Source organism: Podarcis cretensis (assembly GCF_951804945.1).
Source record: "Podarcis cretensis genome assembly, chromosome: 10".
Lineage (NCBI taxonomy): Eukaryota > Metazoa > Chordata > Lepidosauria > Squamata > Lacertidae > Podarcis > Podarcis cretensis.
The window spans coordinates 23,906,788-23,923,081 of NC_137179.1; the positions used below are offsets into that span (position 1 = coordinate 23,906,788).

At 44.9% G+C, this 16,294-nt stretch overlaps 1 protein-coding gene across 4 annotated transcripts in view; it reads right to left on the bottom strand.

Moving 5' to 3' along the window:
• HIPK2 (homeodomain interacting protein kinase 2) overlaps window positions 1-16,294 on the bottom strand; it is a 174,194-nt gene that overhangs the window by 141,259 nt on the left and 16,641 nt on the right. The gene's annotated exons all lie outside the window — the stretch shown is intronic.

A 16,294-nucleotide genomic window follows, 5' to 3' on the forward strand; every position in this document is an offset into this window, starting at 1 on the left:
GCAAGAGCTGATCTGATTATTTTGTCATATCGCCTCTTTTTTTCACTCTCATAAATTTTATGTGCTGCCAATGGACATGTTATTTCCCCCAGCGCTTATATCTTTTTTTGTTTCGTTTTTAAAGGTGTATATTTTAAGTGGCAAGGTTCAATAATTTCTTAAACGAGTTAGAAGCAAAGCAAGACACAGAATCCAATCAGAACCAGTCCATAGGTCTGAATCTGTCAGGATGAGCCAAGGTGTCTGGTCTTCAGGCTAGTCCCCTTATGGGAAAACATTCGAGGGTACAAAATAAAATGCAATCTTCGTAAAGGGGAAAGGGGCAGCATTATCCACTTCAGGTTCTAGCGCAGCCAAACCTCAGATAGTCCATTGGTTCTGTTTGGCCTGGCTTGGCTATAAATACTTATGAATCAGCCTACCAAGTGGCAATGGCGACGGCGAAGAGGGCCTTCTTCGCCGCCTCCATTGCATCTGCAGAAAACAGCAGCAGGAGACTTTTTCAGGTGGTTCGCAGTTTATCGGAACCACCTGTACCACCGGGGCCTGGTAGGGACCCCAAGATCTCCTGCAATGCTTTTGCAAAGTTTTTTGCAGATAAAATCGCTCAGATTCAGAAGGAAGTAGACTCCACAGTGGGAGCAGGGCCAGGGCGGGAGAGTGCTAGAGTTCTGTCTGGTCCTGTTATATGGGATCAATTCCAATCTGTTACCTCCGAGGATGTGGACAGGCTGCTTGGACGAGTGAAACCGACCACCTGTCTTCTTGATCCTTGCCCATCCTGGCTGATAAAAGCGAGCCGGGAAGGGCTGGGCGATGGGCTTTGCGGGGTGGTGAATGCTTCCCTCTGTGAGGGAGCCTTCCCAGACCCGCTGAAAGAGGCGGTCATTAAACCGCTTCTTAAAAAAACATCTTTAGACCCGGCCAATTTGGCCAACTATCGCCCAGTCTCAAATCTTCCATTCTTGGGCAAGGTGATTGAGCGGGTGGTTGCTGAACAACTCCAAGCACGCCTGGAGGAAACGGACCATTTGGATCCCTTCCAATCGGGATTCAGGCCTCACCATGGGACTGAAACTGCCTTGGTCGCGCTGGTTGATGATCTCCGGCGGGCTAGGGACAAAGGTGAGAGCTGTTTCCTAGTTCTGCTGGATCTCTCAGCGGCCTTTGACACCATCGACCATAACATCCTTCTGGACCGTCTAGAGGGGCTGGGAGCTGGGGGCACTGTTATACAGTGGTTCCGCTCCTTCCTCCTGGGCCGTGTTCAGAAAGTGGTGGTGGGGGATGAGTGTTCAGACCCTTGGGCCCTCACTTGTGGGGTACCTCAGGGTTCCGTCCTCTCCCCCATGCTTTTTAACATCTATATGAAGCCGCTGGGAGAGATCATCAGGGGGTTTGGACTGGGTGTTCATCAGTATGCAGATGACACCCAGCTCTACCTCTCCTTTAAATCAGAACCAGTGAAGGCGGTGAAGGTCCTGTGTGAGTGCCTGGAGGCGGTTGGAGGTTGGATGGCGGCTAACAGATTGAGGTTGAATCCTGACAAGACAGAAGTACTGTTTTTGGGGGACAGGAGGCGGGCAGGTGTGGAGGATTCCCTGGTCCTGAATGGGGTAACTGTGCCCCTGAAGGACCAGGTGCGCAGCCTGGGAGTCATTTTGGACTCACAGCTGTCCATGGAGGCGCAGGTTAACTCTGTGTCCAGGGCAGCTGTCTACCAGCTCCACCTGGTACGCAGGCTAAGACCCTACCTTCCCGCGGACTGTCTCGCCAGAGTGGTGCATGCTCTGGTTATCTCACGCTTGGACTACGCGCTCTACGTGGGGCTACCTTTGAAGGTGACCCGGAAACTGCAATTAATCCAGAATGTGGCAGCTAGACTGGTGACTGGGAGTGGCCGCCGGGACCACATAACACCGGTTCTGAGAGATCTGCACTGGCTCCCAGTACGTTTCCGAGCACGATTCAAAGTGTTGGTGCTGACCTTTAAAGCCCTAAACGGCCTCGGTCCTGTATACCTGAAGGAGCATCTCCACCCCCATCGTTCAGCCCGGACACTGAGATCCAGCGCCGAGGGCCTTCTGGCGGTTCCCTCATTGCGAGAAGTGAGGCTACAGGGAACCAGGCAGAGGGCCTTCTCGGTAGTGGCGCCCGACCTGTGGAACACCCTCCCATCAGATGTCAAAGAGATAAAGAATTACCTGACATTCAGAAGACATCTTAAGGCAGCCCTGTTCAGGGAAGTTTTTAATATGTAATGCTGTATTGTTTTTAACACTGATTGGGAGCCGCCCAGAGTGGCTGGGGAAACTCAGCCAGATGGGCGGGGTATAAATAATAAATTATTATTATTATATCAGGTGGTCTCTAGGTGGTCTCATTTTACATCCAAGCTGATAGGTAATCAGTCACCTGAGATTGAGCACGCACACACAAATTCATAAATACATATACATACATCGACCATGAGAACTGGCTGCTTATAAAAGAGAATTTTATAAGGAATTCTTATAGGAAATTCTTATAAGGAATTTTTATAGGAAATTTGTTTTGTCCAGATATTCTGGGGTTGTTCAAAGTCCAGTGTCTGTGGGCAGGGGCAGTATTCTAAACTTCCTGAATAAAAAGTAAACACAAACTTCAATTCTTTAATACAGCCAAAATTCTAATACTATTCCTGCCGAACAAAATGGTAAAATATAGTGACTTGGAATAGTACATTCTAATGCTGGATTATGATTATTATTTTTAGTAAGTCAGGACAACTAAGATAGGGTCTCATAAGAAATCCATTAGCAATAGTCATCCTTCATTTTTCCTATGTCTTGAGAAGCAGCTATTTTATATTCTTAATCTCTCCATAGAGAGCTTTGCCAAGAAAATGTTGCTAAACTGACCGAAGGATCAAGGCCCCCAGACAGTCTTCTGCTCCATAAACAGCACTTGTATATATTTTTGTGCCTATTGATTTGTGCTATCATACCAACATCATCATTATTGTGGTGGTGGTTGCTGTTGTTGTTGTTACTCCATTTCTACCATGGACTATGTGTTATCCAGCTATAAGAAGAAATCTCTATTGCCAGATGCTACCCAGACACAATGAAATGCAGCTTAGATGCAAAGAGCAGATAAAGCTCTCTTTTTATTTCCTGGATCCATTCAGGTAATCGGGATTCATTTATTCCTTAATCTTAATGCACAATAACAGCATCTTGTTACTCAATTCTGAACAGCAGCTCCTGCTTTGCAGAATTAACTCTGTCCAGCCTCGTGTTTACAGAGACAAAGGAACTCAAAACAAATGGGCAGTAGACAGCATGCTGGTGAGCTAGAAAAGGAGAGAAAAGCTTTGCCCTTGAAAATGGACAAAAGGAACTACAGAAGTAACACAGGCATGAATAGCAGATTTCATTAGGGTGTACCCCCTCCCCGGATTTATTTATTTTTTTACTTCAACCAAGGAGGCACGGAGGAGGGAAACAACAAGACAAACAAATAAGGACGAGGAAGAGGCAAAAAGCTAACAAAACAACTGCAAGAATAGTCAAGAAGCCAAAACAGGATTTTTTTCTTGCATAGAAAAAAAAGACCCATCACAGGGTGGATCTGTAGGGCCAAGGGCGGGATGGCTCATCGCGCCCCCCGCCACACAGATCTCTCTCTGCAAAAGGTAGTGAGCAGACCTCAGATAGATTAAGAACCACGAGACGGATGCAGGCAGAAGAAAAAGGCTGGAATGGATGTGCCGCTTCTGCCTGCATCTGTCTCTGGAAGCAATGGCAGGGATGCTTGTGAAGTTGGGTTTCCCTAGTGTACATACGCATGCACTTCCATATGTCCATGAGGTCAATGAATGATGACCCTCGTCTTTATTAGTTTCAAGGTGCTTTTAGTTTTCACGTGTTGTCCTGATTACGGAGTGCAGTAACAATTACACACAAATTTAGGAATACATGGTTGCTTCCAACCTATAGTAGTGTAATGCATTTACAGTGGAACAGTGGCAACAATTGAACTATATTGGACATTGTCCAGGGCAAAACAACACATTTTTTCAGTGTACTGCAAGGATGACTCCAAATCACAAATGACTCACTGTGATGTGGCAGCCCCTTGTGTAAGTTTATCATATGGGACTTGCAACTATCACGGTAACATAGTGAGGCAGTCATTACAGTGACCCGTGATGTCACATTTCCAGGTGGAAATTTCTGTATGGGGCACAGCACTGGTCATCTGGTCAAACACTGCAGCAGACTGACTCCTGACTCATTGCTGATAGTTGCAAATGCCCTGGGACTTGTTTACTTAATGGCAGCATGGTGCTTCTGCTAGAGTGGAAGTAGACAAACAGAACTGAATGGCTACACATAAAAGTTGGGCAAAGTTCTTGGATCACCTTTGTCCTGACCTGTCCTGTGATCTAGGGGTGAAAGTGCTGGGGCCCAGTTTAACCATACCATCTCTGGAACAAGCTACTATATCTATGTCCATTTCCCACAGGACTGCTGATAATCTGCTTCTCAAGCAGGACAAGTGAAATACTTTGCAACAATGTGAAATAAGGGATTACAGTGGTACCTCGGGTTAAGTACTTAATTCGTTCCAGAGGTCCGTTCCTAACCTGAAACTGTTCTTAACCTGAAGCACCACTTTAGCTAATGGGGCCTCCTGCTGCCGCCGCGCCGCAGGAGCACGATTTCTGATCTCACCCTGAAGCAAAGTTCTTAACCTGAAGCACTATTTCTGGGTTAGCGGAGTCTGTAACCTGAAGCATATGTAACCTGAAGCGTATGTAACCTGAGGTACCACTGTAGTAATAGTGGTCAGGGCCAAAGAAAGTGATAAAGCCAGAAGCAGTGATGGATGGCATAAAACTTTCCACAAGACACAAAATTTTCCCTCCCCTCCCCCCAATAATTTTTTTATTTTCAAAATTTTCTGGGAAACCCGCAACACTGTTCAGAAGAAAGAGAGCCACCTCTGCAGCCAGAAACACCAAGGGGTGTTTTCTCTCTCTGCAGCTGTTATCCTTGCTGTCAAAGAGACAAGCCCATTTTTAATTTCTACAGTGGCTTGTCTTATTGGCAAAAGATGCTCTTTCAATGAAACCACTACTCTGGATCTTGTGTAAGATGGGAGATGCATCAGGGTTGTTTCATCTGTGGACGGTTAAAAGGTGTTGTGGTTTGATCCTGTTCCTAGTGATAAAACTCAGCAATGCGGCGTTCATACCCCAGGAGTGATTAACAGCACTGCAGATCCATTTTTGTAGAGACCACAGGCACCAAGAGTGACTGAGAAATTAAACAAAGAGGAGTGGATTTATCCTGGTAAAAACATCAAACATGGCCCTGACAGGCTTGTTAAGAAGAATGCTCATTGTTTAACATGAAGGAGGAATCCAGCTAAGATCAACTACCAGAAGAATAAAAGGGTGGATGGGAAGAAATAATGTCTCTCTTGCCAGTCTTGCTCAGAACACATTGCCATCAGCTTTTATTTACTTTTCAATTAAAATGTTTATATCCTACCTTTTTATTTATAGCCACAAAGGAAATCCAAAGGGGCTAACAATAAGTGATTATATTTTTTAAAAAAATCAAAAATGAAAACAACAAAATTATGTCTCCAACATTTTACCCGGCTATGAAGCCAACCACCTTGGAGTAAACACGGTTATCAGCGCAACATTGCCATCTGCCTCTCTGAGAAAAGCATCTTTCCTGGCTCCATTCGCATTAATATACATATTATTTTGGAATTATGTGGCTTTTCAGGCCACGGCATAAGCACACCCCTTTATCTCCACATTCTGGTTACCCATTACGCGCATGCATAAAGTTAGATGCTGGTATTACTCATGCAGAAAAATGTTGCTCTAGAAATAGTAGCAGACCTCACAGCTAGAGTATGAGCTGAATGTGTCATTAGTCAACAAACAGGAAGATATTTACCCTCCTCCCTTTTCCCCTATTTTAGAAAACGTATTTTAGTAGGATATGAAGAGTTCCCTACTGCCTCTGCACCAACATTCTGCATAACTCATCACGACCCATTTAGTGGGTGCCACTAAGACATCCAGCACACCAATGCAGCTGACCTTGGAGAAGGTTGCGGGAGCGCTGGGGTGTACTCTCTTTACTTGATGAAAGGAATGGTTGTCCTGGAAGGAGCTTGCTCCAAGAGAAGGGGCCACAATTTGGGCAGGGTTCACCAAACTTGGATCTCCAGCTGTTTTTTTTTGACTACAGTTCCCATCATCCCTGACCACTGGTCCTGCTAGCTAGGGATGACAGGAGTTGTAGTCCAGAAACAGCTGGAGGTCCAAGTTTGGGAAACCCTTCTCTAGCCCAGCCTTTCTCAACCTGTTGCCCTCCAACTCTGGGAAACATAAACTTAAAAAGAGCCCTGCTATATCACAAAAAGGGCAATCTAGTTCTTACGGTGGCTAACCTGGTGCCCACCAAGGAGTATGAAAGCACCCTCTTGCTCACGTTGCCAGGAGAGAATTGTGTCCCCCCCCCCCCACTGTGGGCCAGAAGCTGTTAAAACATAAGATGCTGCCATATATCAAGACAGGCCATTGGTCCATTTTGCCCTGAATTGTCTGCTCTGATTGGCAGGGGTGCCCAGGATTTCAGGCAGAGCTGTTCCCCACCACCTTTTACCTGATACTTTGATGGGGAGGTCTGAAATCTAATGTGGGCAAACCACGTGCTCCTTAACACGGAACTATGCCATGCACTGGGGTTGCGCAATCCCACTGACATTAAGAGAAGTCTCAACATCTTTCAGGAGCAACGACATTAATCCTCTTTTTTGGTTGGCTTTTGCAAACGAGGGAGAGCTTGCACAAGAACCTACTTTTTATATGTGCAAAAAAGAAAGAAAGCAGTTTTATGTGTTTTAACATCGCAATTGCCCACCCTAAGCCTCTGGGACTGGGGAGTGAGCGGGCTGAAAATTGGATGAATAAATATAAATGCACAGGAAAACACAGCTTCTGGTGGCACTGGCCCCTTATAGGAGAGCCTTTCACGACATTATTGGGAAGGGAATGAAATGAAGCCACCCATTACCCAGCCACACTCCCTCCTGGCATATTCAGTTCTCTTCCCTTAATTGTCTGTGAGTGCTTGGTTCTTTTATAATCCCCCATTGAGCATTTCATTAACTCTTTACTTTGCTAAACCCTTCCTCCCTCCTGCTTGCAAATGAAAAGGGCACAGATAGAAGCAAACAAAGAGAAGGGGGGGGGGGAGAATAGAGAGAGAACCCTGCATCTCAAATGAACAACAGGGATTAATTGAAAGTGCTGCATTATTTTATTTTATTTTTTTAATGTACAAATAATTTGCTTGTTGCTCCCACCCGCTCCTAGCTTCCTCCTAATCTGTCCTTTGGTAAATTATTCTGTGGCCATTTGCATACAGTAGCAGCTTACTTCTCTGCCCAGCTAATCTTTCCTCGCTTATTCATGCCATGAGGTCATTTGCCTTTGCTGGCAACGTGGAACTGAATCACCCTTTTGAGGTCTGAATTAAAGCCTCGGTTTTTTAGATCCATGAGTGGAAAGAAACTGGATGGATCCTGCCCTTCGCCGTGGGGTACTCTGTGCTCAAAAGGTGTCCACAAACTAAAACCTCCTGGAAGATGAACAAACAAGGCTTCATTTCAGTAATTCACACTGCTTCATCCTATATATGCACATTGACCTGTTACAAACGTTATGCTAAGCCAGGGGTGGGAGACGTTTTTCAGCCTGGCGGCCAGAAGTAGAACCAACCCATCCCTCCACAGGCCATTTTTACAGGTGAGTGGTACACCCACCCGCCAATGACCTCATAAAACTATGATATCAGGTGACAGCACACAAACGGACTATTTTGGTTGAGATTTTCCTGCATTGCAGGGGGCTCGACTGGATGACTCTTGATGTCCCTTCCAATTCTACAAATCTATGGTTCCATGATTCTATGAACTTCAAAGGGGTTCAATGACAGCTAATCGGCACTGACAGAAAGCCTGTTTAAGCTCCCGACTTTTCTTCCACAGCTGCATCTTCATAGGCCAACATCATATGCAAAATCTGAAGTGAGACAGGTGGGCATGGTTTGAGGAAACATCCTAACAGGCCACAGTAAGACACCTGCTGGGCCTAATAAGGACAACAGGCCAGAGGATCCCCATGTCTCTGCCAAGCAAAAGCATGGCTTAGCACAGGCATCCTCAAACTCGGCCCTCCAGATGTTTTTGGACTTCAACTCCCATCATCCCTAGCTAACAGGACCAGTGGTCAGGGATGATGGGAACTGTAATCCCAAAACATCTGGAGGGCAAAGTTTGGGGATGCCTGCCTTAGTGCAAGTCTATGGGATGCCGGAGAGGAGATAGCGGCCACTTTGCTCCTCGTCCGCACTTGTTACCACTGTCCTTCTGTGAGCTAAGCCATGGTTTGGCTTAGTGCGCCATGCAAACCTGGGTTCATGGTTTGTCTCACTTGAGAAAAACTTCAAGCAGCAAGAAAGTTTTATTCCATGGCTCATGGTTTGTCGGGAGAAGGCAAACCACAACACACTAAGCCGAACTAAGCCAAACCATGGCTTAGCTTAGTGCTTTCAACTACACTCTCCTGTCCATCTCAACCAAAATGCTTTCTCAAAGAGAGGCAAGGAGAAGGAAGGCTCTCAGGTTTTAGGGTAATAGCAGCAGCACGACCGGCAGGAGGTGAGGCAAGTGAGTAGGGAGTCCGGAGGGCACCAATTCGCCACTCCCCTGTGCCTGCCACCCGAGACAATTGTTTCGGAATAGCTCGGCCTGACAACAGTGTACAGCATTTCACGTATCGTTCAGTAAAGACTGACAATCCAAGGGTGCCTTTCCTTCCTACTTAGCAGAGCTTTGATTTAAACGACCCCCTTCTAAATTTCACGAGCCAAATCATGGTTCCATGGAGAATAGGGGTAATCGAGAACCTGCAAAGGGGTTCTCTCTGGCAGTAAATTATGTGGGCAGATGAGCAGAGAATTGCTTGTCTATCAAAAGTCAGGTCAGGGCCAGCCAAAGACATTTTGCCACCTGAGGTGAATCCCTGGCCAGGGAAGAAGGGGTGAGTGAAGATCTACATTGGGAATGAGCGGGGAATAAAGATCTAGATCGGGAACAAGTGTGGGAAGAGACCAGCAGCACCTTCTATTCGCCAAGAGGCCACTGCAGAAGCAGCATGGAGAGAGCTGCCAAAGAGGCAGCGGATCCAGCCTCCAAGGAACATGGGGCATCTGCCACTGCAGCCGCCGCAACAACAGCAGGTAATGCATTCCTTGGAGGCTGGATCTGCTGCCTCTGTGGGTCCTGCTGCCTGAGGCCATTGCCTCACCTTCCCTCATGGGTGGGCTGGGCCTGAATCAGGTGTTCTAAGTTAAAATTCAGAACATCTGCCCACCTACAATGGATGATTGCATGCATATATGTGTCAGAATCTATAAGAGCCAAAGAGAGAGTACTTGGTGTTCAAAGAATGATTACAAGGTCACATCACATGCAGATGATGCGAATTTCTTTTTAAGGAAACCTTAGTTCATCTCTGATAAGATTAATGGACATACTAGGAGAATTTGGAAGTGTGTCAGGGCATAAGCTCAATCAAACTAAATCAGAGCTTTTAGGAATTAACATGGAGTTGAATAACAAAGATGAAATACGGCAAGTGAACAAATTAAATGGAAGGTTAAAAACATCAAATACATCAGAGGAAAATTATCCAGGGATGTTCAAAGATCTGTTCAAAGTTAACACTGACCCCTTAATGATTGCAGCAAATCAAAAGATGCACCCGAGTTGTAGTGGTTAAAATGACACATTTTGCCAATATTTCTACTATGCTTCTTGAGCAAACACAGTGTCACAAATCTCCACAGAAAGAGCTCAACTTGGTTAAATGTAGTATAAACCAATATATTCAGGATTACAAAGCTCTGGGAATAAAAGTGGGTACGTTGAAAGAGAAGGCCAAGGAAAGCTGTGGAGGGCAGGGGTGTGGCAATTCAGTATATACTTCCATTCAAACTATTAGAGTTGCAAAATCTTGAGTGCTTTGTGCCACTGGCTGGAGCCAAGTGAATTTAATAAACGCAAGAGCATTGGGAATGAGCCATGCTAGGGAATAAAGACAGTTTGAAGGTGAATGTAAGTAAAGATTGATGTGAAACACAGTTATACATGTCTTGGGCAAAGTTTAAGAGTGATCTGACCCAATCCCCATCTCTCATAGTCTTGGTGATTTAACACAAATACTGCACAGAAGCTAGGAGAATTAGCAGCTTCTCTAATTACATAGTAGGTAGCATACCTGTCTAAATTCTATGATGAGCCTACAGGTAACAGATTCACTGCATGTAAACCTTTGACTTTTCATCTGCTGTGACCCATCTCTTATCTGCATTCTTATCTTTCCCGAATGTTTTTATGAGTGCTACTACAGGTATATTTAGATTTTGTTGGTTGTGAAAAAGTTGCCAGTCACCTTGGACATCTTTTTTAAATGGAAAGGAAAGTAATGGATATTTTAAATAAATAATGCAATGGAATTAAAAACGAAATGCACCACCACCCATCTACCCTCACACACATGTATTTTCAAGTCTTTCAAGTCTTTTCAAGTCTTGAGGACTGAGAGAGAAAATGTGAATAATAGGAAAAACCTAACTTCATTTTTGACATAATTTGCTTACACTAAACAATACAGCAAAGGGCAGCTCACCCACAAAATTATAATACTTTGATAAATTTGTTGCCATAACAGGACAAATTCTGTTGAGAGACCAGCTGCCTTGACTTTCCTTCTCCCTCATCCATCACCTAGAAGAATTGCTCCATCCTAGCTGGTTGTTAAAAGGACTGTAACTTTAAGAAATTGTGCTGGAGTTTGTTTGCTCTCCCCCTTTCTTTTTTTTCTTTTCTTGTTGTGTCTTTTAGACTGTGAATCAAAGGAGAAGAACGATAGAAGATGAAATGGAAAAAGACAAGCAACAGCACAGTAGAGATATATCTGCAAGATGATTACCATTTTAAGCAGCAATGGATTCCCCCCCCCCCAACGAATCCTGGGAACTGTAGTTTGTTAAGGGTGCTGAGAGTTGTTAGGAGACCCCCTACTCCGTACTCTTCCCAGAGTTCCCTGGGAACAGGGACAGAATGTTAAAACTCCTTTTGTGACCAGCTCTTATGGAAGATTCGTAACCAGCTGAGAGAGCTGAGATTCCCACCCCCCTTGCACACAATCCCTGGCTTTGTGAGTAACTCTCTCAGTGTTTCTATTTTCCATTCTTTTCTGTTTCATTGTAGTGTGTATGTATATATGTTGGTGTTCTTTACCACTTCATCACGTTGAGTTGTCAAAATGGCATAGGGGAAATAAGAAACTGGATGCTAAGGAAACTAAACAGATGTAGACTTTAATATATTGTGCTCCACGCATACATACACAGAGAGAGGAGAGAGAGAGAACTCTACTCTAAAGGCCCTGTCAGTCTACTATAAATGCCGAGAGTAGCCTGTAATTAACTCAGAACGTTCTTGAAAACTGGCTTGGATGGCACATTCACAAACGCAACCTGCCCTATAGCAGCAGCTTGGTAATATTAAAAGGGAAGGCCACTGTTCCCTGCATGCTGACACCTGGAATTCTCACCCTGGCAGCACCTCCTTCCTTACCCTGTAGTCTGCTGGCAGGTGTCCCTTACTGAGCCTGGTCCACTGAGAATGACACTGTGCCATCACGTGGGCTACTCTCAATGTTGCTGTATTGCTGTGGCTTAAGTGGTTCAGTGACTCTTCGTCTCAGGGTCATGGCTTTGAGCCCCACATTGGGCAAAGGAGTCCGCAGGGCAGGGGGTTGGGAGAAGATGCCCCTCGCAGTCCCTTCAAACTCTGCAAATTCTACGACTCTGAACTTCTCCAGCCACCTGGAGCAATGGCAAAGCTCCTCCCTGCCTCCCAGCGCCAACAGGATTGTAACCCTCTGCTTCCATGTGCAGTATCGATCACGGTAAGCCGGTCTCCTGAAAAACGCAAGGCTAAATGCATTTATCTCCCCACCTTCACCCCTGTCCTTTCCAGCAAAATCTCTGAAAATGCCCCCCACAGGTTTGTCAGACAAATGGCTCTGCAAAATGGAGGGGGCCGTTTTCACACCCAACACTAGTACTCAACGCGTCCATGTGCGAGCAGCCCAGTGAGAAGTAATTTGAGATCTTTTGCTCATCACTCAGTCATTTATAACAAATGTTCCCATCAGTGCCATGTACTGCTACAGCCCTGCTAAGAAGTAATTTACTTGGTATGTGCAGAGATGACATAGGTATCCTAGGAATTTGACTATTAGCATTGTCAGGCATTAACGAGATGATATGAAAACAAATGGCAAGCTACTGAGGCTTTTTTTTATGATTAACTCCGGGCACTTCATTTGTCTTTTACCTCCTCGCAAAGCCAGAGGAGGAAACGCTTACATTTGTATCCATTCCCCCTCTCCTTCCTTCGTTCCCTCTCGCATCCTACAGCTTTGTTAATCAATTCCTTTATGCAACTGAAGGCCCGTCAACATGAAGAATTAAAGGATATCCACATTTTGTCAGACAAGCGGAAAACGTGGAAATAACTTGATTCATGCTTCGGTTGCACTGTGGAGGTTGCATCCCACTGCCTCCCAGGAAGAACATCACAGCAAAAGGGAAACCAACCTGCTCCATCCATCGGCCAGAGATGGAGCAGTTTCTCCCTCCCCGCCAACTGCCCGTTGTCCCAGGACTGCGTAGATAAAGGGAAGCACACTCCGCCCCCGTCCATCAGCCAATGGCTGCTGGGCTGTATGGGCTTGGGGCATGTTTGTGTGCAGTAATGGCGGGTCCCCAATGGGACTCGCAGGCAGTAGGCCAGCCTTTCTCAACCTGTGGGTCCCCAGATGTTGTTGAACTACAACTCCCATCACCCCTAGCTAGCAAGGCCAGAGCTCAGGGATGATGGGAGTTGTAGTCCAACAACATCTGGGGACCCACAGGTTGAGAACCGCTGCAGTAGGTGGAGCCAGAGTCACTGACAGGCAGAGCAACTCATTCAAGTCTTGTTCCCACACACACACGTTTGCAAGAAACTGGAAGCTGGTTTCATGATTCTTAAATCCAAACGCAGGGTATAAATCTTCTGCAGTAAAATAATCTAATTCCAAATAAGTAAATTAAAACAGCCAGTGCAGAAACTAAATTTTGGGAGGGGAAAACAAACTGATCGATACAAGACACATATATGGACATTGTGATCTCAGAATACTCAGCTTTCAGTGTGGTTGAAAAGAACAAAAAATCAGCACCAGATCAGACCCAACAAATCTACAACATCTTCAGGTTTTAGGTTTGCAAACAGAAATCAGGATCAGATGTCTGTCACTGGCTATGAATTGGGTTTTGCTCTGGCCAGTTGCCTTCATTCAAAGGTAGGGTTGCCATACGTCCGGGAAATCCCAGACATGACCATCTGGGTGGATTTTTACATTTTAAAGGAAACGTCCCGGTTTCTCAGCCTGGGCTGCTCTTTCCCTGGCTCAGGTTGGCAGTGGCTCAGGCTGTCCTCTTTTTTGCTCTTCAAGGTATGGCAACCCTATTCAAAGGCTAATTGTCTCTTAGGAAAACAGCAGCAATATTATAAGACAAGACCATTTATTTTATTATTATTGTGAGTAAAATGTTCTGTTGAGAGATATTGTCTTTACAAATCCATTTATGTATTTTAAGACATTTCTATAAACCATTCACCAAAAAAGGTGACAGGGTGGCTTACCAAAAAAAGGGCAATACATAATAAACATTTTTTTTTTAATAATAAATAGCATAATTAACAACCCCATAAAACGACTTAAGCCATCAGCCACTAAAAGCCTGGCAAAAAGGTGAGTTTTTACCTGGTGTCTGAAAGAATACAGAGCTGGGGAGAAACACACTTCAGTGAAAAAACCATTCCACAGACATGACTTTCACAGGCCCTTGCACTGCATACAGTGGTACCTCTGGTTAAGAACTTAATTTGTTCTGTTCTTAACCTGAAACTGTTCTTAACCGTGCAATTTCTGTTCTCATCCTGAGTTATAGTTCTTAACCCGAGGTAATACTTCTGGGTTAGCGGAGTCTGTAACCCGAGGTAACACTGTACTTCCATTTATTCATAGTCAACTCCCTCCCTCTTTTGCCAAACTAAACATGACACTAAACATATTTTACATTTAAGGCGCACTTTATAAAAATGGAAAAGGCTGTAGCGGAGGAACCCACCAATATAAATGCTGTGACAAAAGGCTAAGGAGAAGCTTAAACTTTCATCTCCGCGACGGTCTCTACTATAATTGTTCCCTCCCCTCCATCACTACGCAAATGGGAGGGAAAACTCGCATTACCACCAATGTCTCTAAAAGCAAGGTAGTAAGTAAACCTGTTCAAAACTGCTTCCAAATGTTGGCTGGCTAAAACAGACAATTACTTCTTGCTCCTCCTTTGCTTCTATACATTGAGAAATCCCTAACTGCTTAGGACTTCTAAGGAGTCACTCAACACTAGGCCAGTTCACACCTGCACTTGGAAAAACGCAATGGGCACAATGCAAAGAAAGTTAAGTGTGCCAAAGAAACAATTTATGGCAACCAGCTAGCATTAGGGTAGCATGAAGGTTCTGGGTCGAGTCCTATAGACCCTTGTGCTGTGATATCTGGGCCAGGTGGTACTGCCAGCCTTGGGCTCAATTTTCACCAGCATTATGCTCAGAGTCAGGAACCTGGTTTGGTTCCTTAGCTGGCAACGCTATAGACCCCAACTCAAGTCACTGCTGGACTCTGGTGTCATGACCCTCCAGTATTTCAGACAAAGGTCTTTCCCAGCCATACCTGTAGATGGCAAGGGTTGAAACTAGAGCCCGTTTTTCATGCAAAACACATCCTCAGCCACTAAGCTGCAGCCCTTTCCTGCCTTTCTTCCAACTGTGACTGACACACAGAGCAAGTTCTATGTGCATGTTTTCACCCTCCCTCTTCAGTAAAATCGTTTCTATTCCACAATGTTTGTACTGCCAACAAGAGAAATTAATCTACTGCAGTTTTTCTTTGCTATCCTTCCACCCCAATGCTTAAGTAAGGTTAAAAAGGTAAAGGACCCCTGACAGGTAAGTCCAGTTGCGAATGACTCTGGGGTTGTGGCGCTCATCTCACTTTACTGGCCGAGGGAGCCAACGTTTGTCCGCAGACAGTTTCTCTGGGTCATGTGGCCAGCATGACTAAGCCGTTTCTGGCGAAACCAGAGCAGCGCATGGAAGCACACTAACCGTAAGGTTAGTGACTGTCTTATTTCACTAGCCCAATCAGATTAATATTATCAGGGGCTCAGCTGACCTGATAAAGGGTTTCCTAATTTGCTTTTTAGTATTGACTCCTATCAGAAGGCCCTGTGACTCATTCCCTGAACTATTCCTAAAGGAAACAGCATCGTATCGCTGCTGTACCTGCTAAAGGTAAAGGGATCCCTGACCATTAGGTCCAGTCGTGGCCAACTCTGGAGTTGCAGCACTCATCTCGCTTTATTGGCCAAGGGAGCCTGCGTATAGCTTCCGGGTGATGTGGCCAGCATGACTAAGCCGCTTCTGGAAAACCAGAGCAGCACACGTAAACGCTGTACCTACTAGCAATGACTTTATGGGCCATTTTGCACCTTTTGCAAAGGTAAATCCAGATTTGCCACAGAACATGTACTGTATGTTCTATAAGGAGCTGCAGCCAATCACAGCTCCCCATCTTCCTGTCCTTATGTTCACTGAATCCACACTTTATATTTTCAAGCGTAAATCTGAAATGTTTTCTGTGTAGGTTAAAAAAAAAAAAAGACCATGTGAAACAACCCCAAAGTCAAACAACTGCCAGGCAAGTTTATACCCCAGACAGCAGTTTGTCCAGTTGTAGTTCTGGCAATAAATTAAGTAAATGTTAGTGCAGTTCCTGGGTTATTTCGTGAATAACAAAGTCCTGAGACTTAATTTGAGGTTCCTGTGAATTACTAACTATCCAGAGAAGTAGTACATAATACCTTTGGAGTTGCAATTGAGTTAAATTACATATGGCAAGAGAAGATATCAACAGTAAATGTATGGTCTTGTTGCTTCTTCTTTTCTAACAGAAAAGTGAAATAGAAAGGGGATCTGTCTGACCGGCCCAGGAATAAATTATGATACAGGGTTATTATCATGCACTGTCACA